Here is a 21194-nt window from a genome sequence, read left to right as displayed (position 1 = left end):
GGCTGAAAGTGAGGAGGAGTTGAGGAGCCTTCTCACCAAGGGGAAAGAAGAAGAAAGGGCGAAAGCCGGGTTGCAGTTAAACATCAAGAAAACCAAGATCATGGCAACTACACCTATTGATAACTGGCAAATAGAGGGAGAAAACATGGAGACAGTGACAGACTTTATATTTCTAGGGGCAGAGTTTACTGCAGACACAGACTGCAGCCAGGAAATCAGGAGACGTTTCCTTCTTGGGAGGAGAGCAATGGCCAACCTGGACAAAATAGTGAAGAGCAGAGACATCACACTGGCCACGAAAGTCCGCATAGTGAAAGCAATGGTCTTTCCCGTAGTAACTTATGGATGCGAGAGCTGGACCATAAGGAAGGCTGAGAAAAGAAAGAGAGATGCTTTTGAGCTCTGGTGCTGGAGAAAATCCTGAGCGTGCCTTGGACCTTGGCAAGAAGATCCAACCCGTCCATCCTCCAGGAAATAATGCCCAGTGGCTGCTCACTGGAGGGAAGGATATTAGAGGCAAAGCTGAAGTATTTTGGCCACATCATGAGGAGACAGGACAACTTGGAGAAGAGAAGGGTGGTGGGGAAAATGGAAGGAAAAAGGAAGAGGGGCCGACCAAGGGCGAGATGGATGGATGGGATCCTTGAAGGGACTGGCTTGACCTTGAAGGAACTGGGGTGGCCACAGCCAACAGGGAGCTCTGGCCTGGGCTGGTGCATGAGGTCACGAAGAGTCGGAAGCGACTGAACTAATAAACAACAAAACAACAAAACAACAACAATTGAAAGGGATCCCCAAGAGACCTGCTTCTCAGGTCTCCTTCTTTTCTGCAAACTAAACCCCCTGCTCCCTAAGAAGGATTCATAGTTTCCCAAACCTTGACCATTTTGGTTACCCTTCTCTGGAAACATTCTACTGTGTTTCCGCGAAAATAAGACATACTAGATAAGACTAGCTGTGCCCAGCCACGCGTTGCTGTGGCATTGTCTGGTGGTGTTGATGAGAAATTGTTGAGGTAGTGGTGGTATTGAATGTCTGTTGTATGGTTGTCTTTATGTTTAGTATGCATTTGGTTGTTTGTATACTGTGAAAGTGGTGAGGGTAGAGGGGGTCTATGTATTTTATAGGCAGTGTGGAAGAGGCCTAAGTGAGGCCTAAGTTTGCCTGTCCCCTGGGCTGAGTGGGTTGCTAGGAGACAAGTGGGCAGAGCTTAGCCTTCTAATTGGCAGCAATTAGATAAAAACAATTATCCCTCTCCCTCTAAGTAGGACTTTATTTTTCTTTTCTTTTTGTTGTATGAACGTAGAGGCATGGATGAGGGGTTGTGCTGCCAAGTTTAGTGTTTCTGGGATGTATAGTTTTTTTTGTTTTGTCCTAGGCCGAAATTTCATTACTCTTTTATATATATAGATATACTAGGTCTTATTTTCAGGGGATGTCTTATTTTGCTCTCTCCTTTTCTGCCGAGGAAGGCGCATGCTGTGTGAAGTGCCACACACCTCTTCCTCGGCGGCAGTGGCAGCCTCCTCCTAGGTCTTACTTTTGGAGGATGTCTTATATTTGGCAATTCACCCAGAATTTTTCTTGGTCTTATTTTTGGGAGATGTCTAATTTTGATCCCTCCTTTTCCACCAAGGAGAAGGAGGGAAAGGTGGTGGCAGCGGCGACTCCCTCCTCCTAGGTCTTATTTTCGGGGATGTCTTATTTTCAGGGAAACACTGTAGCTTGTCAATATCCTTGTTGTATTTTGTGCCCAGAACTGGACACAGGGTTATTCTAAGTAAAGAGGTCTAACCAAAGCAGGACAGAGCTGAGCCCATGGCCTCCCACAATCTGCAGGCATTGCCCTCCTATGGATACAGTCTAGAGTCGCATTGGCCTTTTTTGCTGCCGCATCACACTCCTGGCTCATGTTCACCTGGTGGTCTCCTAGATCCCTTTCATGTGTTTTGTTTCCAATCCAGTTCTGTGCCCCCCGTCCTCTATGGGTGCCCTCCATTTTTCCTGCCCTCCATTTCCCCTGTTGAAATCCCTTCTTCTTCCCGCCACCGCCCTCCTTATTCCCTTCCCAAAGCCATTTCGGTGGAGGAGGTGTTTGTAGGAGTGAAAAGCATTATGTAAAAACCATTAATATTCATGCCGACACCAAGGAATCCCATTTCAGCTGCCTCAACATTGGCATTAGCATTTCTGCCTCTCTTTTTTTTTGTCAGCAAACCTGAATTGATTTTCTTTGGCTCAGCTTTTAACCTTTGAGGGAAAGCCAAGGTAATGAATCTGTGTTTACCGGGTGGGTGCGAGAGGGAAGCAGAACGTGACTGGGAGACGAGGGAGTCGGGCTCATGTTCCCAAGCCGAGAGAGAGGCAAAGCGAACCCCTTGGCACTCACAGGTTGCCCCCGTTACATGGGGCGGATCGATCCCTTTCCTTGGCTTTGCAGGACGGCTGCGGAAACGTCCCCTCCTTTGGACTATCACGACCAGCATCCACCGCTGGCCTCCTTGAGCCCAGGAAAGGAACTTTTCCAGGCTCTAAATCAGGGCGAATTTCTGCATCACCCCAGCCAAGAAGGTACTACTCAGTAACACAAAACTTTTGAGCCAAGATCAAGAGATCTGCAGAATTAATGTGGCCTGATCCCACTGTAACTGCAATTTTTTTTAATCGTGTCAGAAGTGACTTGAGAACATACTGGTGTGAGAGAATTGCCTGTCTACAGAGATATTGCCCAGGGGACGTCCAGATGTGTTACTCGTAAGCTTCTCTCATGTCCCCGCAAGCTAGAGCTGACAGACGGGAGCTCGCCCCGTCTTGTGGATTCGAACTGGCAACCTTCAAGTCACCAACCCAACCTTCAGGTCAACCGGGCTGTGGCGCAGGCTGGTGAGCAGCCAGCTGCAATAAATCACTCTGACCATGAGGTCATGAGTTTGAGGCCAGCCTGTGGCGGGGTGAGCACCCAACAATTAAAATTAAAAAATAGCCCCTGCTCGTTGCTGACCTAGCAACCCAAAAGCTAGTTGCACCTATCAAGTAGGAAATTAAGGTACCACTTATAAAGACTAATTTAACTAATATAATCGGACGAATTGAATTAATTATATATACATTTTTAAGGTTTTTATAATGTGTTTTAACAATGTTATTAATGGATCTGTTTATATTGTTTTGTTTTTATGATTGCATTTTGGGCATTAAATTTTGCCAATTTTTGTAAGCCGCCCTGAGTCCCCTCGGGTGAGAAGGGCGGGGTATAAATGTTGTAAATAAATAAATAAATAAATAAAATAATTTACGACTCCATAAAAAAGTCATCCAGCCGCCGTTGGAATGAGGAAGTGCTGTCGCAGTGGATGATGAGCAGCTGCTCCCCCTGTGGCCGGAATCGAACATCCCCTCAGGAGAAGGTTAAATTGCCTCTGTGTCTGTCTCTGTCTTTGTTCTATGTGTATATGGGCATTGAATTTTTGCCTTATATGTATACAATGTGATCCGCCCTGAGTTCCCTTGGGTGTGAGAAGGGCAGAATATAAATACTGTAAATAAATAATAAATGAATAAACTGTTCACAAGGGTTTAACCCATTGCGCCATCGTTCATGACTCCATGCTTGGGATCTTGGGAATTGTAGTTTTGCAAGCCTTCTCTGCCATAGAGTGCTGGTGCCTCACCAAACTACAGCTCCCAGGGCTCCACAGCATGGTCAAACTGCATCAGTTCTCCACGGTAGATGCACTCTCCGGCACCTGTTCAACTATTTAAAGAGCAATTCACAAGAAAAACAATTCACTGTGTAGGAAGTCAGGTTCAATGGCCTCCAGGGGCCGGGCTGTGGCGCAGCTGGCTAGTAACCAGCTGCAATAAATCACTACTGACCAAGAGGTCATGAGTTCAAAGCCCGGGTCGGGTTAAGCCCCCAACCATTAAATAGCCCGGCTTGCTGTTGACCTATGCAGCCCCGAAAGACAGTTGCATCTGTCAAGTAGGGAAATTTAGGTACGCTTTATGTGGGAGACTAATTTACAACATCATAAAACTGCCAGCAAAACAAGAGGAAGGGAATGAGGAAGTACAGCCACTACTGGACAGTGAAGCAACAGCTCCCCCTGTGGCCGGAATCGTGAAGCTGGAAAAAAATGTTAAATGCCTCCGTGTCTGTCTATACTGTATGTTGTTTGTCTGTTGGCATTGAATGTTTGCCATATATGTGTTCATTGTAAGCCGCCCTGAGTCCCCTTCGGGGTGAGAAAGAAGGGCGGGATAGAAATACTGTAAATAAATAAATAAATAAACTCTAGAGTTTCACATAATTCTGTGTTATCTACCCTTATTCCAGGGAAGTATTAACTCTGGGATGTTTTAGTGATTTCGCATCAGGCTTCCCCAACATGTCTGGACAGTTTTCATATATTATATATACACATGCATACATGCATACACTCTGTCCAGACATGTTGGGATATCCTGATGAGAAATCACCAAAACCAATCTCAATCAATCAATCAATCATCTCTCTTTCTCACACACAGACTTCAAATCCCATCTCCTGAGATGATGTGCAGCCTTTTCCTTTTCCAAAAAGTGATCCAGGAACATTGATTCGTGCTATAGAAAGCTTTGACCTTATGCACACTTTGTGCCAAATACAGTAGAGTCTCGCTGATCCAACATAAACGGGCCAGCAGAATGTTGGATAAGCAAGAATGTTGGATAATAAGGAGGGATTCAGGAAAAGCCTATTAAACGTCAAATCACGTTATGATTTCACACCTTAAGCACCAAAACATCATGTTTTAGAACAAACGGACAGAAAAAGCAGTTCAATACTACTAAAAGGCAGACTGCATTGGATAATACAGAATGTTGGATAAGTGAAGGTTGGATAAACGAGACTCTACTGTATGCTCTTACTTCAGAAAGCGTTGTTGTTGCACGTGGTTGTGTCTATATGTGTGTCTGGTTTGATCACCCGTGTCTTTTTTGGGGGGAAGTTCCATCATTACAGAGCCCCCAGTAGCGCAATAGGTTAAACCCTTGTGCCGGCAGGACTGCTGACTCAAAGGTTGGGTTGCTGACCTGAAGGTTGCTGGTTCGAATCCAACCCACGAAGAGCACAGATGAGCTCCCTCTGTCAGCTCCAGCTTCCCATGCAGGGACATGAGGGAAACCTCCCACAAGGATGGTAAAACAGCAAAAACATCCCCTGGGCAATGTCCCCTGGGAAACGTCCTTGCAGATGGCCAATTCTCTCACACCAGAAGTGATTTGCAGTTTCTCAAATCACTCCTGTCACACACAAAAAATTACCCGTATATGCTCGAGTATAAGCCGACCCGAATATAAGCCGAGGCACCTAATTTTAGCACAAAAAAACTGGGAAAACATTGACTCCAGTATAAGCCGAGGGTGGTAAATTTCAGCAATAAAAATAGATACCAATAAAATTACATTAATTGAGGCATCAGTAGGCTACATGTTTTTGAATATTTACATCAAGCTCAAATTTAAGATAAGACTGTTCGACTCTGATCAAATCATGATTCTCATCTTCTTCAATGTAAATGTGTTTGTGTATCCTTTTAATAGTAATAGAGTAAAATAATACATATAATAATAATAATAATAATAATAATAATAATAATAATAATAATAAATACAGAATCATAGAATCATAGAATAGTAGAGTTGGAAGAGACCTCATGGGCCATCCAGTCCAACCCCCTGCCAAGAAGCAGGAAAATAATACATGTAATAATAAATAGAGTAAAATAATACATGCAATAATAATAATAATAATAATAATAATATCAGAGTAAAATAATAAATGTATTATTAATAATAATAATTAAAAAATAGAGTAAAATAAATGTGATAGTAGCAACAATAATAGAGAAAATTAATAAATGTACCGTATATTCTCCAGTATAAACTGACCCAAATATAAGCCAACCAGGACCCTCACCCAAGTATAAGCCGAGGGTGGCTTTTTCAGTCTTAACAAGAGGGCTGAAAAACTAGGCTTATACTCAAGTATATACAGTACATTTATTCATTCATTTATTTATTTATTTACAGCATTTATATTCCGCCCTTCTTTCTCACCCCGAAGGGGACTCAGGGCGGATCACATTACACATATAGGCAAACATTCAATGCCTTTTTAACATAAGACAAAGACAAATAACATAGCTCCGAGTGGGCCTCGAACTCATGACCTCCTGTTCAGTGATTTATTGCAGTTAACTGCAGTTCGTTTGCTCTCCCGTCTGCGCTTAATCTATTGAGTCAAGCCATTATTCTTGGAGGCAGTGTCCATATACTGTGGATCCTCAGTATCCACTAGGTCCCCTGGAGACACCAAAATCCATAGATACCCAACACCTTATTTTGGCAGAGAAGACCTTGTAAAACTACAACTCTCACAGTTCTATTGCACTGAGCCATGGCAATTTAAATGGTGTCAAACTACAGTCCATTCTACAGTGAAGAAGCCCGCTTGGGCACGCATGCTTTCTCCTGGGTCATGCAGAACACACATTCAATTCAAGGTTGCAGTCCAGGGGAATCTAATGGCTGGAACAAGGGAAGTCACAGTCCCACCATCTTCTGCTTTGGTCAGACCTCATCTGGAATAACATGATGTCCGGTTCTGGGCAAAGCAATTCAAGAAGAACAAGATGCCGGTCTCCAGAGAATGGCAACCAAAAGGGTCAAAGGTTTGGAAGCCAATCTCTACAAAGAGTTGTCAGAGTATTTGCAGCACAGCAGTAGTTGGATGGAATCAGTGGAGCGCAGAACGAAGAGACATTCAGAGACGTTGGTAAAACTATTTACAAAGTTTATCAACACAAACAAACTAAAAGATGACAGATGAACACAGGACTGAAACTCTAGGCAGACAGAACTCAACTGAACTGACGCAATCAATATGCACACACACTTATGTCTGGATACTCCCTAGTTCCAGCCACACATCAAGGACATCACAGCTTCTTGGCAATTAACTCTTTCCACACTATGGTACATTCTGGATGATGCAATCAGTTGCAATACAAGCATGGCACAAATTGCATTTAAACACTATCAATACACAAATCCCACATTAACAAGAGTGACTCAGGGAGCTGGATATGTTTAGCTTGCAAAGAAGAGAATTTAGAGAAGGGGAAATGGAAGCCACGTTTAAGTATTGGAAATGATGTCCCATTGAAGAGGAATGAGCCAGGCTTGTTTCCTGCTGCTCCAGAGAATGGGACACAACGGAGCCATGGATTCAAACTCCAGGAAGAGAGATTCTCCCTAAACATCAGGAAGAACTCCCCATTGTAAGAAGACCTTTTTGACAGTGAAATAAGCTGCTGCCAAATAGGAGTCCAGTGGAGTCTCCTTCTCTAGAGGGTTTTAAGCAGAGATTGGATGGCCATCTGCCCAGAAAGCTCAGATTGTGTTATCCTTCCTGGGAGAAGGGGATTGGATTGCACGCAGTGCATGGCATAGCTCTAGGGTTCTATGACTCTGTGCCATGGACATGAAATGCACATTCAGCTGCAAAATGCTGCCATTCAGCACAATGTGTAGAGATTTAGGCTATACAACCCTGACATGCTCTGAGGGAATATTAAAAAGACTGCTAAAACATACTTGGTGTGGGTCGATTCTGAGCAGAAGCTTTCAAAGTCTGAGTCTCCAAAGATGTGTGGCATCCAAAGAAGGAGCAAAACACCTTGCGTTGAAGGGGCAGCTGTTTGGATCCACCTCAGTCCCAGGCAAAGCCACGTGCGTGTCGCCACGCATCACCTTCACAGAGGCAACACTGCTCCCTCAAAGGCATGCAGCACCCCCAGAACGGCTGCTTCCTCCCACTTTGGAATCTGAGAAAGTGAGGAGCCGCCTCGGGAAGGATCAGGTGCTCCCCTCCTTCTTGGCGCGCAAAAGACAGGGCACCCACGCCTGCAACACAAGCAAAGAGCCTCCTCCTCAGAAATCTGTGAAGCATGGATGGCTTCAAGTGTGGCCCACAGAGACATCATCAAGTGAGGCCTGCCTGTCAGAACTCCCCGGCACACTCTCCAAGCTCATAGTCAGAAACAGTCCAGGATTATACACAGCAAATAGTCCAGACAGAGAAGCTCACCACTGTCCAAGAACAGTCCAAGATCCAAACACGTAGACAAAAGTCCAAACACAAAGTCCATCAACAAAGGTACCAGCTGTAGTTCTACCCAAGACGTTGCTTCCAGCAAAGAGCTATTGCAGATATCAGCTATTATGCTGCCCAATAAGACCCCCTACAGCTGAGTGGCCATTTTCCTAGCAAGCCGATTGGATCCTCTCAGCTGGATGGCATCAACCGGATGGGTTAAGTCAACTCCTACTCTTCCTCTGAAGAGCATCATCCTTCCCTAGCTCTGTTTCTCCAAGCCTTGAGGGGCCTGCTCCTGCTCAACAACAGTCAGCTCCAAAGTGTCAGGTTGCTCAGGTGGCTGTTCCACATTTACCCCCATTTTGGCTGCTAGGAGAAGACTCTCTTCCTCATCATCCTCATCCTCCACCAAGGTCTTGGCACTGCCTCCGATATAAACAATAGGGAAGGTTCAACCCATTGCAGAGGAATTGTAGGTTCGGCTGAATTGTGCCTGGAGAATGACTCCAGGACACAATGGGACTTCATTTGGACCTTTTTGTGGCGGTATAAGTGGTGGCAAACTGCATTAATTTGATAGTATAGAGCCAGCCCTCAAAATCAAATCCCTTGCCATTTCTTGTTGGGGCAAAAGGACCTTGTTCTTGGTCTAAAATGGGATGAAATTCATTTAGTTGTGCCTGGTCTTCTTGCTGGTCAAGAAAATCCTGCAATAGAACCTCCTCTGGATTGTCAAAAGTCAGACATGACCTGAAGGCAGACGATGACAGCATTGGAATCCCCGCTTGGCCCTGGAAACCCATTGGCCAAAGGTTTGGAAGCCAGGAATCCCCATGTGGATTGGCTTAAGGAGCTGGGTATGTTTGGCTTGGAGAAGAGACGGTTGATGTGGGAGTCCTGTTTGAATATTGGAAAGGATGTCAAATTGAAGAGAGGGGGAAATTTGTTTTCTGCTGTGGACACTAGACCAAACATGGGACAACTTGGACCCTCCCTCCAGGTGTTTTGGACTTCAACTCCCATAATTCCTAACAGCCTACCAGCTGGAAGGGCCCAAGTTGGTCCATGCCTGGCCTGCACTAGACTTACATTGATGAAACTTAGAATTGCACTGGCTTTTGTAGTTTCTGTATCACACTGTTGGCTCATGCTTATCTTATAGTCCATAAGACTCCTGTATCTCTTTCTCGTGTTCTGTGGTCAGCTCAGGTGTCATCCAGCCTATACCTGTGCATCTCATTTTTACTGTACAACAACTTCCAATTTTCCCTGCTCAAATTAACTGTGTCAGATGGTTATGTGTTTTCCAGGCTGTATGGCCATGTTCCAGAAGTATTCTCTCCCGATGTTTTGCCCACATCTATGGCAGGCATCCTCAGAGGTTGTGAGATATCAACAAAGGTACCAGCTGTAGTTCTATCCAAGACGTTGCTCCCAGCAAAGAGCTATTGCAGATATCAGTTATTATGCTGCCAAATAAAGTCTCCTACAGAAAATAGGGGGAAAAGTCCCTTCTGAGGATGCCTGCCATAGATGTGTGTGAAATGTCAAGTGAGAATATTTCTGGAACATGACCATACAGCCCAGAAAACACACAACAACCTTGTGATTCCGGCCATGAAAGCCTTTGACAACACATTAACTGCGTCAGCTTTGTCTTCGCTCTCTAACCTGTGAAGGTCCTTTCAGACCCTGATCCTGTCCTCTGGGGTTCTGTACTGCTTTCAAGCCAAGGGTCACCCACTCTTTTCTTCCCTGGACAGAGAGCCATTTGGTTTCCCTCGATAAATACAACAAGTGGAGCAGAGCACTCAATGGGGAAAAGGCCGGCATTGTCAGGCGCGGGATGCTCTGTTCTTTCCTGAAGGATGTTTCCTCCCAAAGGACAATGAGGTCTTTGTTGAGAAAACGTCTCTTTTTGTCGTTCTTGTTCCATTGTCGAGCCGATTAGTCTGGTAAAGCTGCTCCCTTTATCAATTAATAACTGTGGCAAGTCAAGCTTGGCTTTCTGCCGGCGTCATTATTATTATTAATGCTTCAAAACCCCGACACCTAAATCCCGTGGGCATTTTCAGAAGCGGAGCCTGCACGGAGAGGACTGCAGACCGTCCGTTTTGAGAGAGGAGCGCAAACCTATTCTGGGACCCGCAAGGAGGTTTCCGCGCCTATGAATCACCGCTAATGGGAGCAACGCTGGGCGCTTCGGAGGCAGAGTGAGGACTTGTTTCAAAGTATAGGCCCCTACCCTCCTCTCCTTTCGGAAGAGCCTGAAAACTTGGCTCTTCCAAAAGGCCTTTGGCGACTGATCTCTGTAGGATCGACCTGTTGCCTATCCAGCAGTAGTCCCTTGTGTATGTATTATAATTGGCACTTTAATGACTATGACAGCTTGGGTAACCACCCCCCCCCCGATGATTTAGACATATTTTGCAGTTTTACCCATGAATTTAACCCATGATTTTATCATTTTATTTCTGTTTGTGATTTTTTATGACTGTTTTATCGTTGCTTGATGTTTTTATTGTTGATTGATCTGTTCTATTGTTTTGCTTTTATATTGTTGTGTCTGGGCTTGGCCCCATGTAAGCCGCCCCGAGTCTCTTCGGGGAGATGGGGCGAGGTACAATGATAAAATTATTATTATTATTATTATTATTGAGTTGGAAGGGCTATCGAGTTCAATCCCATTCTGTTAGAATGGAAGACACAAACCAAGCCCTCTCAACACATGGCGATTCGAGTTTCCGTTTAAGACATTACAGAGAAGGAACGAGAACCCACCAGATTCCCAGGCTGAAGCAGATTCCACCATCAAACTGCTCTGATTGTCAGGAAGCTCTCCATCTAAACTTATAAAGCTTAGGTGGAATCTCTTTTCCAACAACAAAAACAACAACAACACTTTATTTATATTCTGCCCTATCTCCCCAAGAGAACTTAGGGCACATACATGGCCTACATTCAATGCTAAACTTTGGAGACAGGACAAGACAGAACAAGACAAACAGAAGGAGATATGTAATCTTGAAGTCCAGTTTTTTGGTGCCTTGGAGGTTGAGGTTGCACTCAGATTCAATCACAGGGGGTGTTGTTGCTCTATTGTCTATGATGAAGAGCCATCAGGACTTCCTCCTTCCTCCTTCCTTTCATCATCATCATCATCATCATCATCATCATTTCTCTTTTCCTGCCATTTGAATCCATGCCTCCATTGTGTCCTAGTGTCCTGTTTTGTCTTTCAAGAACAGCCTTAAGACACTGTGGTAAGTAAAACATAAAGTACAGCACACTCAGTGGAATAATGCAAATGAAAGCAAGGAAGTCTTAGGGCAAGCACAGTTCTTAGTCTCTGATAAATTCCCAAATCAAATAGCTGTCTTACTTCAGACAAAGAAACAGCAATAAATCCAGATGCAGACTCGGAGCAGGCACATGGGGAGCGACGGCATTAGAGTCAGTTTGTTACCAGCAAGAGCTGGCTGCACCTGCTTCTGCTTTATAGCCCTGAGTCCCCACCCAGCTGCTACGGCAGTTCCCAATTACTCAGCTGCATTTCTGGCAGCTATTCTAGCTGAACGACGTCTCTGTTCTGTTTCCTTTCACCTCTCCTGAAATGTGGGTACTTGCAAAATCTCCTCCTCAGATTCCTCAGATTCATGAACACTTTCCTGCTCCCCTTCCTCTTCTGAAGAAGAGGAATCTCTAACACCTAGTCTCCAAAGCAGCAGAAAACAAGCTCATCTCTTTCTTCTCAATGGGACATCCTTTCCAATATTGAAACATGGCTCTCATGTCCCCTTCTCTCAGCCTTCTCTTCTCCAAACTAAACCTATCCAGCCAGAGGCGGTTCAACCACCAGGCCAACTAGGCAGTTGCCTGTGGCGCCATCTTGTTGAGGGCGCCATCGAGGCAACTCCTGTCTCCTGCAACCTGCCTCTGCAAGGTATTGAACTGCTTTTTCTGTTGATTTGTTGTAAAACATGATGTTTTAGTGCTTAATTTGTAAAATTTTAATGTAATTTGTTGTTTAATAGGCTTTTCCTTAATCCCTCCTTATTATCAAACATTTTTGCTTATCCAACACTTTTATTTTTCAGTGATTAGTTGGGGGGGGGCACCAAAATTCTGTTCGCCTACACTTGAAAAATACCTAGGGCCGGCTCTGTATCCAGCTCCTTCAGAGGATTTCTTTGGCCATTCTGGAGTCATGCATGTTCACACTTTCCCCATCTGCAATAGTCCTCCCATCCTCCCAAAACAGGTTGAAGAAATGAGAGCCATTTGAGGGCAGCTTTTGCACAAACACTACACCGAAGACCCCATTAAATTGCTCTCTCCTCCAGTCTTTCATTACAGCCCTTCTTAAAATAGTGACAGGAAGTGACGTGGTAACATTTTGAGAGGAGCTATAAGGGAAAGCAGACTGCTGGGTCTTGCTTCAGTGGGAATGTGCCTGCCTGATGTTTCACCTGCATCTGTGGCAAGCATTCTCAGAGGTTTGTTCAGAGGTCTGTAGGAAACAAGGCAAGTGGAGTGTATATATGCCTGTGGAATAATGTCCAGGGTGGGAGGAAGAACCATTGTCTATTTGAAGCAAGTCTGGATGTAAGAATTAGAAAGCACCGAGTAGCCTTGCAAAGTCAATCAGTGTGGGTATCTGAATACAGGTAGCCTGGCTGTTGTGCCTGGAGGCATCATTTCTTCGAGAGGTGTTAACTGGCACTTGATTATTTGCTGTCTGGAATTATTATCTATTATTATTATTATTAGTAGTAGTAGTAGTAGTATTAGTATTATTAGTATTATTACTTTATGACACAGCAAACAAGATAAATAAGGAACTTTCCATGCAATGTTTTGTTGTGCCAGCTGTCAGCTCTAGTTTGTAGTGCGGTTTTCTTGTACTGGTTTTTTGTCTGCTGTGCTTTGAGGAGTTTCTGATTTATTATTATTATTATTATTTTATTATGACACAGCAAACAGGATAGACATGCTGGATTTCATATCACAAAATCACAAGTTGAACACTTCCCAAGTGTCTAGGACTGTGTGATGTATTTTCGGAATTATTATTATTATTATTATTATTATTATTATTATTATTATTATCAGCAATAGTAGTAATAGTAGTAGCAGTATCTTGGTTGGGTCGCTGCAAGTTTTCAGGGCTGTCTGGCCATGTTCCAGAAGCATTCTCTCCTGATGTTTCACCCACATCTATGGCAGGCATCCTCATAGGCATCTTGGTTGCTTTTCTGAGGTTTTGTCTTCTTGGTTGTTTTTCTAAGATGTGACGTTTCCTTGTATTTCTAGAGTCCTGAAAGATTACATTCAACCCATCTGCGGCATCGTAACACTGGCCCGATTTACTGGTGGCAGGAAATGCTTTTATGAGGATTGCATCCAGCACTTTCCTCATCTGCAGATTATAATACATTGGTGTCTCTGGGAAACAGGCGGGGAAGGATGGGCCATGAAATGGAAGGAATGTATTTCCTCATACATTTCCTCATAAAGCTGGTTCTGGCTCTGATCCAGGGAAGCTGATGCAATGTTAAACCTAAGACCTCTTTCAGGTGCCTCCAGGTTCCCTATTTACCCTGCAAGGCTTCCTTCTGAAACCCATCACTCGCCAGAAAATCATGGCTTTCCTGAACAGTTTTGTGGCTGCATTAGCAAAACACAGCATCGGTATTGGATGCTCAATCTAGTTGTAAGAGACTTGAATTTGTTGTAGCAAAGCAACACATCTCTTGACCATGAAAACAGAGAGCAAGGTACTTTTCAGAAGCCTTTTCTCTTTATATGCTCTAGTCCAGGGGTCCCCAAACTACGGCCCACGGGCCACATGCGGCCCATTGAAGCCATTTATCCGGCCCCCACAGCACAAAGACAGAAGGGGGTTGGGCTAAATGGCCTAAGGGGTCTCTTCCAACCCTCTTTATTATTATTATTATTATTATTATTATTATTATTATTATTATTATTATTGATACAAAGACATAGTATGACGCAGCAAATGAGATCTATATGCTGGATTTCGTATCACAAAATCACAAGCCAAACACTTCCCAAGTGTTGTTATTATTAACATTGAGGCTAGGCGGGCCATCTATCAGGAGTGCTTTGCTTATGCTTTTGGTGCACAAAGGCAGAAGTGGGTTGGGCTAAGTGCCCTAAGAGTTCTCTTCCAAATCTCTTTATTATTATTATTATTATTATTATTATTATTATTATTATTATTATCAACATTGAGGCTGGGAGGCCATCTGTCAGGGGTGCTTTACTTGTGCTATTATTATTAGTAGTATTAACATTGAGGCCGGAAGGCCATCTGTCAGGGGTGCTTTACTTGTGTTGTTGTTGTTGTTGTTGTTATTATTATTATTATTATTATTATTATTATTATTATTATCATTGAGGCTGGGAGGCTATCTGTCAGGGGTGCTTTACTTGTGCTATTATTATTATTATTATTATTATTATTATTATTATTATTATTATTATTATTATTAACATTGAGGCTGGGAGGCCATCTATCACTTGTGCTTGTGCTATTATTATTATTGCACGGTGACCAGCTATAGTCTGGCCCTCCCACAGTCTGAGGGATCGTGAACTGGCCCCCAGTTTAAAAAGTTTGGGGACCCCTGCTCTAGTCCATATTATGGTTTTGATGGTTTGGAAGGCAGAAAATACAAGGTCTGTACAGTCTTCCATGTTTGCTGGGGATCTAGATCACAGAATGACTACATCAGGCATGGGCAAACTTCAGCCCTCCTCCGGGTGTTTTGGACTCCAACTCCCACAATTCCTAACAGCCGGTAGGCTGTTAGGAATTGTGGGAGTTGGAGTCCAAAACACCTGGAGGAGGGCTGATGTTTGCCCATGCCTGATCTAGAAGGTCCTAGAAAGAACATTCTAACCGATGACATGAATAATCAAATCCACAAAAATAGGGGTCTGATTTATAATTCCAAACTGGGGGAAATAAACCCAGTTTGCACCTATAATCCACACTCCTATCATTGTCATACCTCTTCAATTGTAATGGATTTGGAATAATGGGATTTGTAATTATGGTGAGACTCCTAGAATATTTCCTTTGAAAGCTCTGATGCTATAGTTTAGAGCAGTGGGCCCTCCGAGGTCATTTACCTGGCCCTCGCCCTCAGTTTTATAATATAATATATTGTATATACATATAATATTGATAATATTATAATGTAATACAATATAACACTAATAATAATATCATATAATAATATTAATTATATATTCTATATTACATATAATATTACTAATAATATTATAGTATAGTGGTATAGTTCAATATAGTAATATATAATGCTAATATTGTGCTATGCTAATAATATAATATATTGTATGTACATATAATTTGTAAGTCACTCTGAGTTTCCTTTGGAGTGAGAAGGGTGTGATACAAATGTAGTAAATAAATGCAGTAAATAAATAAATAATAAATAAATAAATTTTAGACTTAGGCTCACTCAAAGTCTGAAATGACTTGAAGGCACACAACAACAACAACAACAACAACAACAACAATCCTAATTAACTTGACTATCTCATTGGCCAGAAGCAGGACCACACTTCCCATTGAAATCCTAATAAATGTATGTTGGTTAAAATTGTTTTTATTTTTAAATTTTCACTACAAGTAAGACATGTGCAGTGCGCATCGGAATTTGTTTGTATTTTTTTTTCCAAATGATAATCCGGCCCCTCAACAGTCTGAAGGATGGTGGACTGGCCCTCGGCTTAAAAAGTTTGAGGACCCCTGGTTTAGAGGGCTGCAAGTTGAATCCTGCACCAGATTCCAAGATCCACATTTATTTAACATGGAGACACAGGAGTCGAAGTGTTATGGTTGGGCAGCATAGACGCACCTAGTGACATATCCAATAAACACATGGCTTTTTCAGGAGAGCTTAGATGGAGAGCCTGGGCCTATTTTAGCAGTGTGTTCCTTCACAGTGGAGGATAAATGGTCCTTGGAGCTCCCCTTTGAAGGCACACGCAGATGAAAGAAGGTACCAGAGATTCCAAGGGTTGGGTGTGTTGTGGTAATCTCTGAGCGGTGAGACTCAATTTAACCCTCTCTCGGGGCGATTCCACCAGAATCAGCAGAGTAGCAAAAGCAAAGCTTTCAAATGCAACAGTTACTTACACTGGTGAGCAAGAGAAGCCTTTAGGATTGCAATGGACTGCAGAGTCTCAATAAAAGTTCAAAAAGTATTTATTAGGTAAAAAGAACTCCATTGTAGATAGAAAGGCTTGGGAGCTGTCTAGATTACTATAGACTGGTTTCTAAGGAAAAATAAGTAAGGAAAAATAACAAACATCTACATAGTTACATCTTGCCAGGAGAGATGGTGAGATGCTGCTTGTTAGCTTGAAGAACAAAGGGAGAAGAAAGAACCAAAAATGGTCCCAACCTCATGGTCCAGTTTATTGGGGCCATAAAAGACATTCTGACCAATGGGAAGTTAGTGTCCCTAAAGATTCACATTTCTATTAACTTCAAAGTAAGGGATGTGACGTAAACAGGATAGAGTGAAACACAGTAAAGCCTATCTAGGCCTGCTTTGGAAACAGGGAAAGGATTCCCTCAATCTAACTCTATCATCTATCTAACTACATTCAGACTTGAGTAGTCCAGGATGATTTCCCAACAGGGTGTCTGTGTGCTGCAAACGCCACTTTGCCCAGAGAGCTTCTGTGATGGAAGGAGCAGCACTGCAAGCTGGCAGGCGCTTACATAAGCCTTGCGATTGGCAGCTTGACCAGAGGCACACGCTGCAGCCGATCGTCAAGAGAAGGCCATCTCTGCAAAGAGCATCTGAGCCTAGAGAGGGTCAGGTGGAGCATTGTGTGCATGCCTATCCCTTGCTTAAGGAAACCACGAGTTGCCATGGGTCCATTGGTGACTTGAAGGCAGAGATACACACATGAAACCTGAGCTCGATCCTCTCCCCCTCAAACACTGCAGGAATAGATCTTCCGGAGCATGAGGGAGAAATGCCTTTTGTGGACTGTGCCAAAAAAAGGGACCTTCCCCAAGCCCAGAAGGATCTCCAAAGAATTCCATATGTGCACACAAGCTTTTAATGAATGAGAACATGGACTTTACATGACCTGTACCAAGACTTATGTTGAGGATTCTGGATGAATGGATTTTAATCATGGATATGTTTAACATTTTATATAATGTGATTTTATTTTGTAATGGTATCTGCTTTTATATGAACTGTTTTGAAGCCCCGGTGGCGAAGTGTGTTAAAGTGCTGAGCTGCTGAACTTGCCGACCGAAAAGTGCCAGGTTCAAATCCCGGGAGCGGAGTGAGCGCCCGCTATTAGCTCCAGCTCCTGCCAACCTAGCAGTTCGAAAACATGCAAATGTGAGTAGATCAATACATACCGCTCCGGCGGGAAGGTAATGGCACTCCATGCAGTCATGCCAGTGGGCACATGACCTTGGAGGTGTCTATGGAAAACGCCGGCTCTTCGGCTTAGAAATGGAGATGAGCACCAGACATGACTGGACTTAATGTCAGGGGAAACCTTTACCTTTACCTTACACTGTTTTTAGGCATTGAATTTTTTCCTATTTATTGTAAGCCGCCTTGAGTCCCCCCTGGGGAGAAAGATGGGGTAAAAATGATGTAAATAAATACATAAATAAATAAAACCAGAAAAACACCTCTGAGGCTCCCTTGCATAAGAAAATCTTCTGAAAATCCACGTCCCATTAATTAATTTAAAGGCGCAAACTCACACATCTAATTCCAACTGGAACCAGAAGGCCACCCATGCTCCACTTTGAAGGAAAGTCATAAGGTGTCTGAGCAGGTAAAAGAATAATAGAGTTCAGTGATTCTCAACCTGTGGGTCCCCAGGTGTTTTGGCCTACAACTGCCAGAAATCTCAGCCAGTTTACTGGCTGTTAGGATTTCCAGGGGTTGAAGGCCAAAACATCTGAGGACCTATGGGTTGAGAACCACAGAAGGTCACAAAGAGTCGGAAGCGACTGAATGAAGAAACAACTTCATGTCCACTTCTCTCAACCTTCTCCAAGCTAAGCATTCCCAGCTCCTCCAACTCCTCCTCAGAGGGATTCATGACTTCCAGGTTTTGAACCATTGTATTGCCTTTCTCTGCACACCTTCCATCGTGTCCACCTTCTTCTTGAATTGCTTTGTGTTGGAAAAATGTCATCCTGTACTGCTTAAGTCTCTATGGTTAGATAGGAAGCCTAGAAAAGAGTTAGGGACACCTTCCCCAGTTCCATGCATGCGTTGATTAGGCTTCACTATTGTTTCCTCCCTCATGTCCTGTTTAGGTCAACCCCATCCTTTGATGCTTTAGAAATGTGATCTCTCCTAGGGCTTTGACGTAACTTCCCCAATTGGGCCTTTGTGATGTTTATGGCCCTAGAGAAGAAGAGACCCACAAGGCTTGGTTGCCATTCCTGCTTCCTGCTTTGTTCCAGAGAGAGGACGCACTTTGTCCCTCTACTAGTCAAGATGTAGCTATCTATACCTTTGTTATTTTGATCCGTCTATGTGTATTAGAACAGGATAGATTAGCTAGTTAGCTCCAAACCTTTTCTATCCACAAATGGATTTCTTTTTACCTCAATAAATGCTTTTGAACTTTACGGCTAACTTTGCATTTCTTTGCCTTCCTGAAGACGCAGAGGCCTTCCAAAACTCACACCGCGTAAGTCTCACCGCTGCATTCTTCTCTGCTATTTTAATGGGAATTTACCTCATAAAGAGGGTGATTAGAGCTTAATGGCTCTTCAATTCCCAACACTTTGCCCAGAACTGGACACAAGGTGAAGGTGTCAAAATAGAGAATAGAGTGGAGCTGGGACTTCTCTCGATCTCGACACCGGGCTCCTCTTGGTGCAGGCTGGAATCACATTGGCTTTTTTAGCTGCCTCATGACACTCTCGACTCATGCCTCCTTAGTCCTTGCCTGGGCACTTGCTTCCACAACAATGTGAGATGTCTCCCTTTTTCCTTCCTTGCTCCCAGCCCAGCCGCCTGCAAGACTTTGATCCCAACGTCCTCCGCTGCCAAGCAGCACCCGTCAACGTGCTTTGTGCCAACCGAGAGAGACAGGCGTCTCCTTTGAACGTTCTGCACATCCGAGCAGCCTTTCTTCGCCGCGCCTTGCATGAGGAAGGAGCCTTTATCCTCGTCTGCAGGAGGCAGGTTATTGAGTTGCTAAAGGCAGGAAACACCCAGGGACACATTTGGCCTTTTCATTCATTCACCGCAAGGTAAAGGCCAGGTGAGATCAATGCCGCTTCCTCTTTCTGCAGAGCCAAGGAGACGTCCATCCACTCTCATTGACCGGACTTCCCAAGGCCGGCCTCGCCTCGCTTGACCGGTCAGCCGAGAGGAAGCCAGGGAAGGAAAAACCCTTGCCTGGACTTTATTCCACCCAGTTCGATCACATTCATTATTTTCCATAATGTGTCAGGAGAGAAAAGGAGAATTCTGCATCTTGACAAGGAGTCAATATCTCTCTCTCTCTCCTACACACCATTCCTCATTTTCTGTCTGAATTAACTCATTTTGTAACCTGTGTTTAAGGGAAGGGGGTGGCTCCTGTGATTTCCTCAAGTTTTTCTCATTCCTGAATGGCTGTTCAGCTTGAAAGGTATTGTATATATCTATATACATAAAAGTCAATATATATAGTTTGTATCTATGTATGTATGTATTTTCCAAGATGGTATCCAAGTCCAGAGAGCCCTGTGACTCCCATCGATAATAGATCTGGACCAAACTTGGCACACAAGTCCAACACAACCAACAGAAAATACTGGCAGGGTTTGGGGGGCAATGACAGAGGACAATGGGAGATATAGTTCACCCTTATGTGAAGTGCACTGTGAACCCCACTGATGACAGCTCTGGATCAAACTTGGCACACTGACCTACCATGACCAACTTTAAGTAGTGGCGAGACTTAGTGGGGGTTGACCTGGGATGATGGGAGTTGTAGTTCAACCACATCCAGAGAGCACTGTGAACCCATCTGACAATTGATCTGGACCAAACTTGGCACACAGATACAACGTGACCAACTTTGAAGTACGGGTGGCATCTAGTGGGGCTCCATTTGGGATGATAGGAGTTGTAGTTCACCCACATCCACAGAACACTGTGAACCCAACCAACAATGGATCTGGATCAAATTTGGCACACAGTCACAACATGACCAACGTTCAAGAACTGGTGGGATTTAGTGGGGCTTCATAGAATCGTAGAATAGTAGAGTTGGAAGAGACCTCATGGGCCATCCAGTCCAACCCCCCGCTAAGAAGCAGGAAATCGCTTGGGATTTGAAGTACGGGTGGCATCTAGTGGGGCTTCACTTGGGATGATGGGAGTTATAGTTTGCCCACCTCCAGAGAGCGCTGCAAATCCATCTGACAATGGATCTGGACCAAACCTGGCCCACAGACCCAAAACAACCAACTTTAAATTCTGGAGGAATCAGAGAAAATTGGCCCTGGATGTTGGGAGGTGTAGTTCACCCACAATCAGAAGTGCTGAAGGCTCCATTTCAGAGCAAGGGACTGCTAAAAACCACTTCACCAGAGAAAACACTTGGAAAGTTTGTAGGGTTCCCATAAGGTAAGACAACAAACACCTTGAAGCCATATGCAGGCAGTTCCTGAGTGACAAACATCTGAATTAATAAATCACTCACAGTTAAGGACGGGGCTGAGACAACAAGAGGTGAGAGAAATCTATCCCTAGGAAGGGAAATCCACTCCTGAAAGAATCACAGAATCCTAGCGTTGGAAGAGACTTCATGGGCCGTCCAGTCCAACCCCATTCTGCCGAGAAGCAGGAAATCGCATTCCAAGCACCACCAACAGATGGCCATCCAGCTTCCACTTCAAAGCCTTCAAAGAAGGAGCCTCCACCAGACTCCTGAGGCAGAGAGTTCCACTGCTGAACAGCTCTCTCTCACAGTGAAGAAGTTCTTCCCAATGTTCAGGTGG

At 43.9% G+C, this 21194-nt stretch overlaps 1 protein-coding gene and 1 long non-coding RNA gene across 3 annotated transcripts in view; one reads left to right on the top strand and one right to left on the bottom strand.

The window, feature by feature from the left end:
- fgf12 (fibroblast growth factor 12) overlaps nt 1-21194 on the bottom strand; it is a 410001-nt gene that overhangs the window by 53924 nt on the left and 334883 nt on the right. The gene's annotated exons all lie outside the window — the stretch shown is intronic.
- On the top strand, nt 9744-19882 carry LOC134297941 (uncharacterized). The gene is made up of 2 exons (XR_010004914.1): nt 9744-10356; nt 19207-19882. It is a non-coding gene; the product is annotated as an uncharacterized LOC134297941 (long non-coding RNA).

The sequence above is a fragment of the Anolis carolinensis genome, chromosome 3 (genome assembly GCF_035594765.1).
Source record: "Anolis carolinensis isolate JA03-04 chromosome 3, rAnoCar3.1.pri, whole genome shotgun sequence".
Lineage (NCBI taxonomy): Eukaryota > Metazoa > Chordata > Lepidosauria > Squamata > Dactyloidae > Anolis > Anolis carolinensis.
The sequence above is the reverse complement of the archived record's forward strand: the minus strand, read 5'-3'. Positions and strand labels throughout refer to the sequence as shown.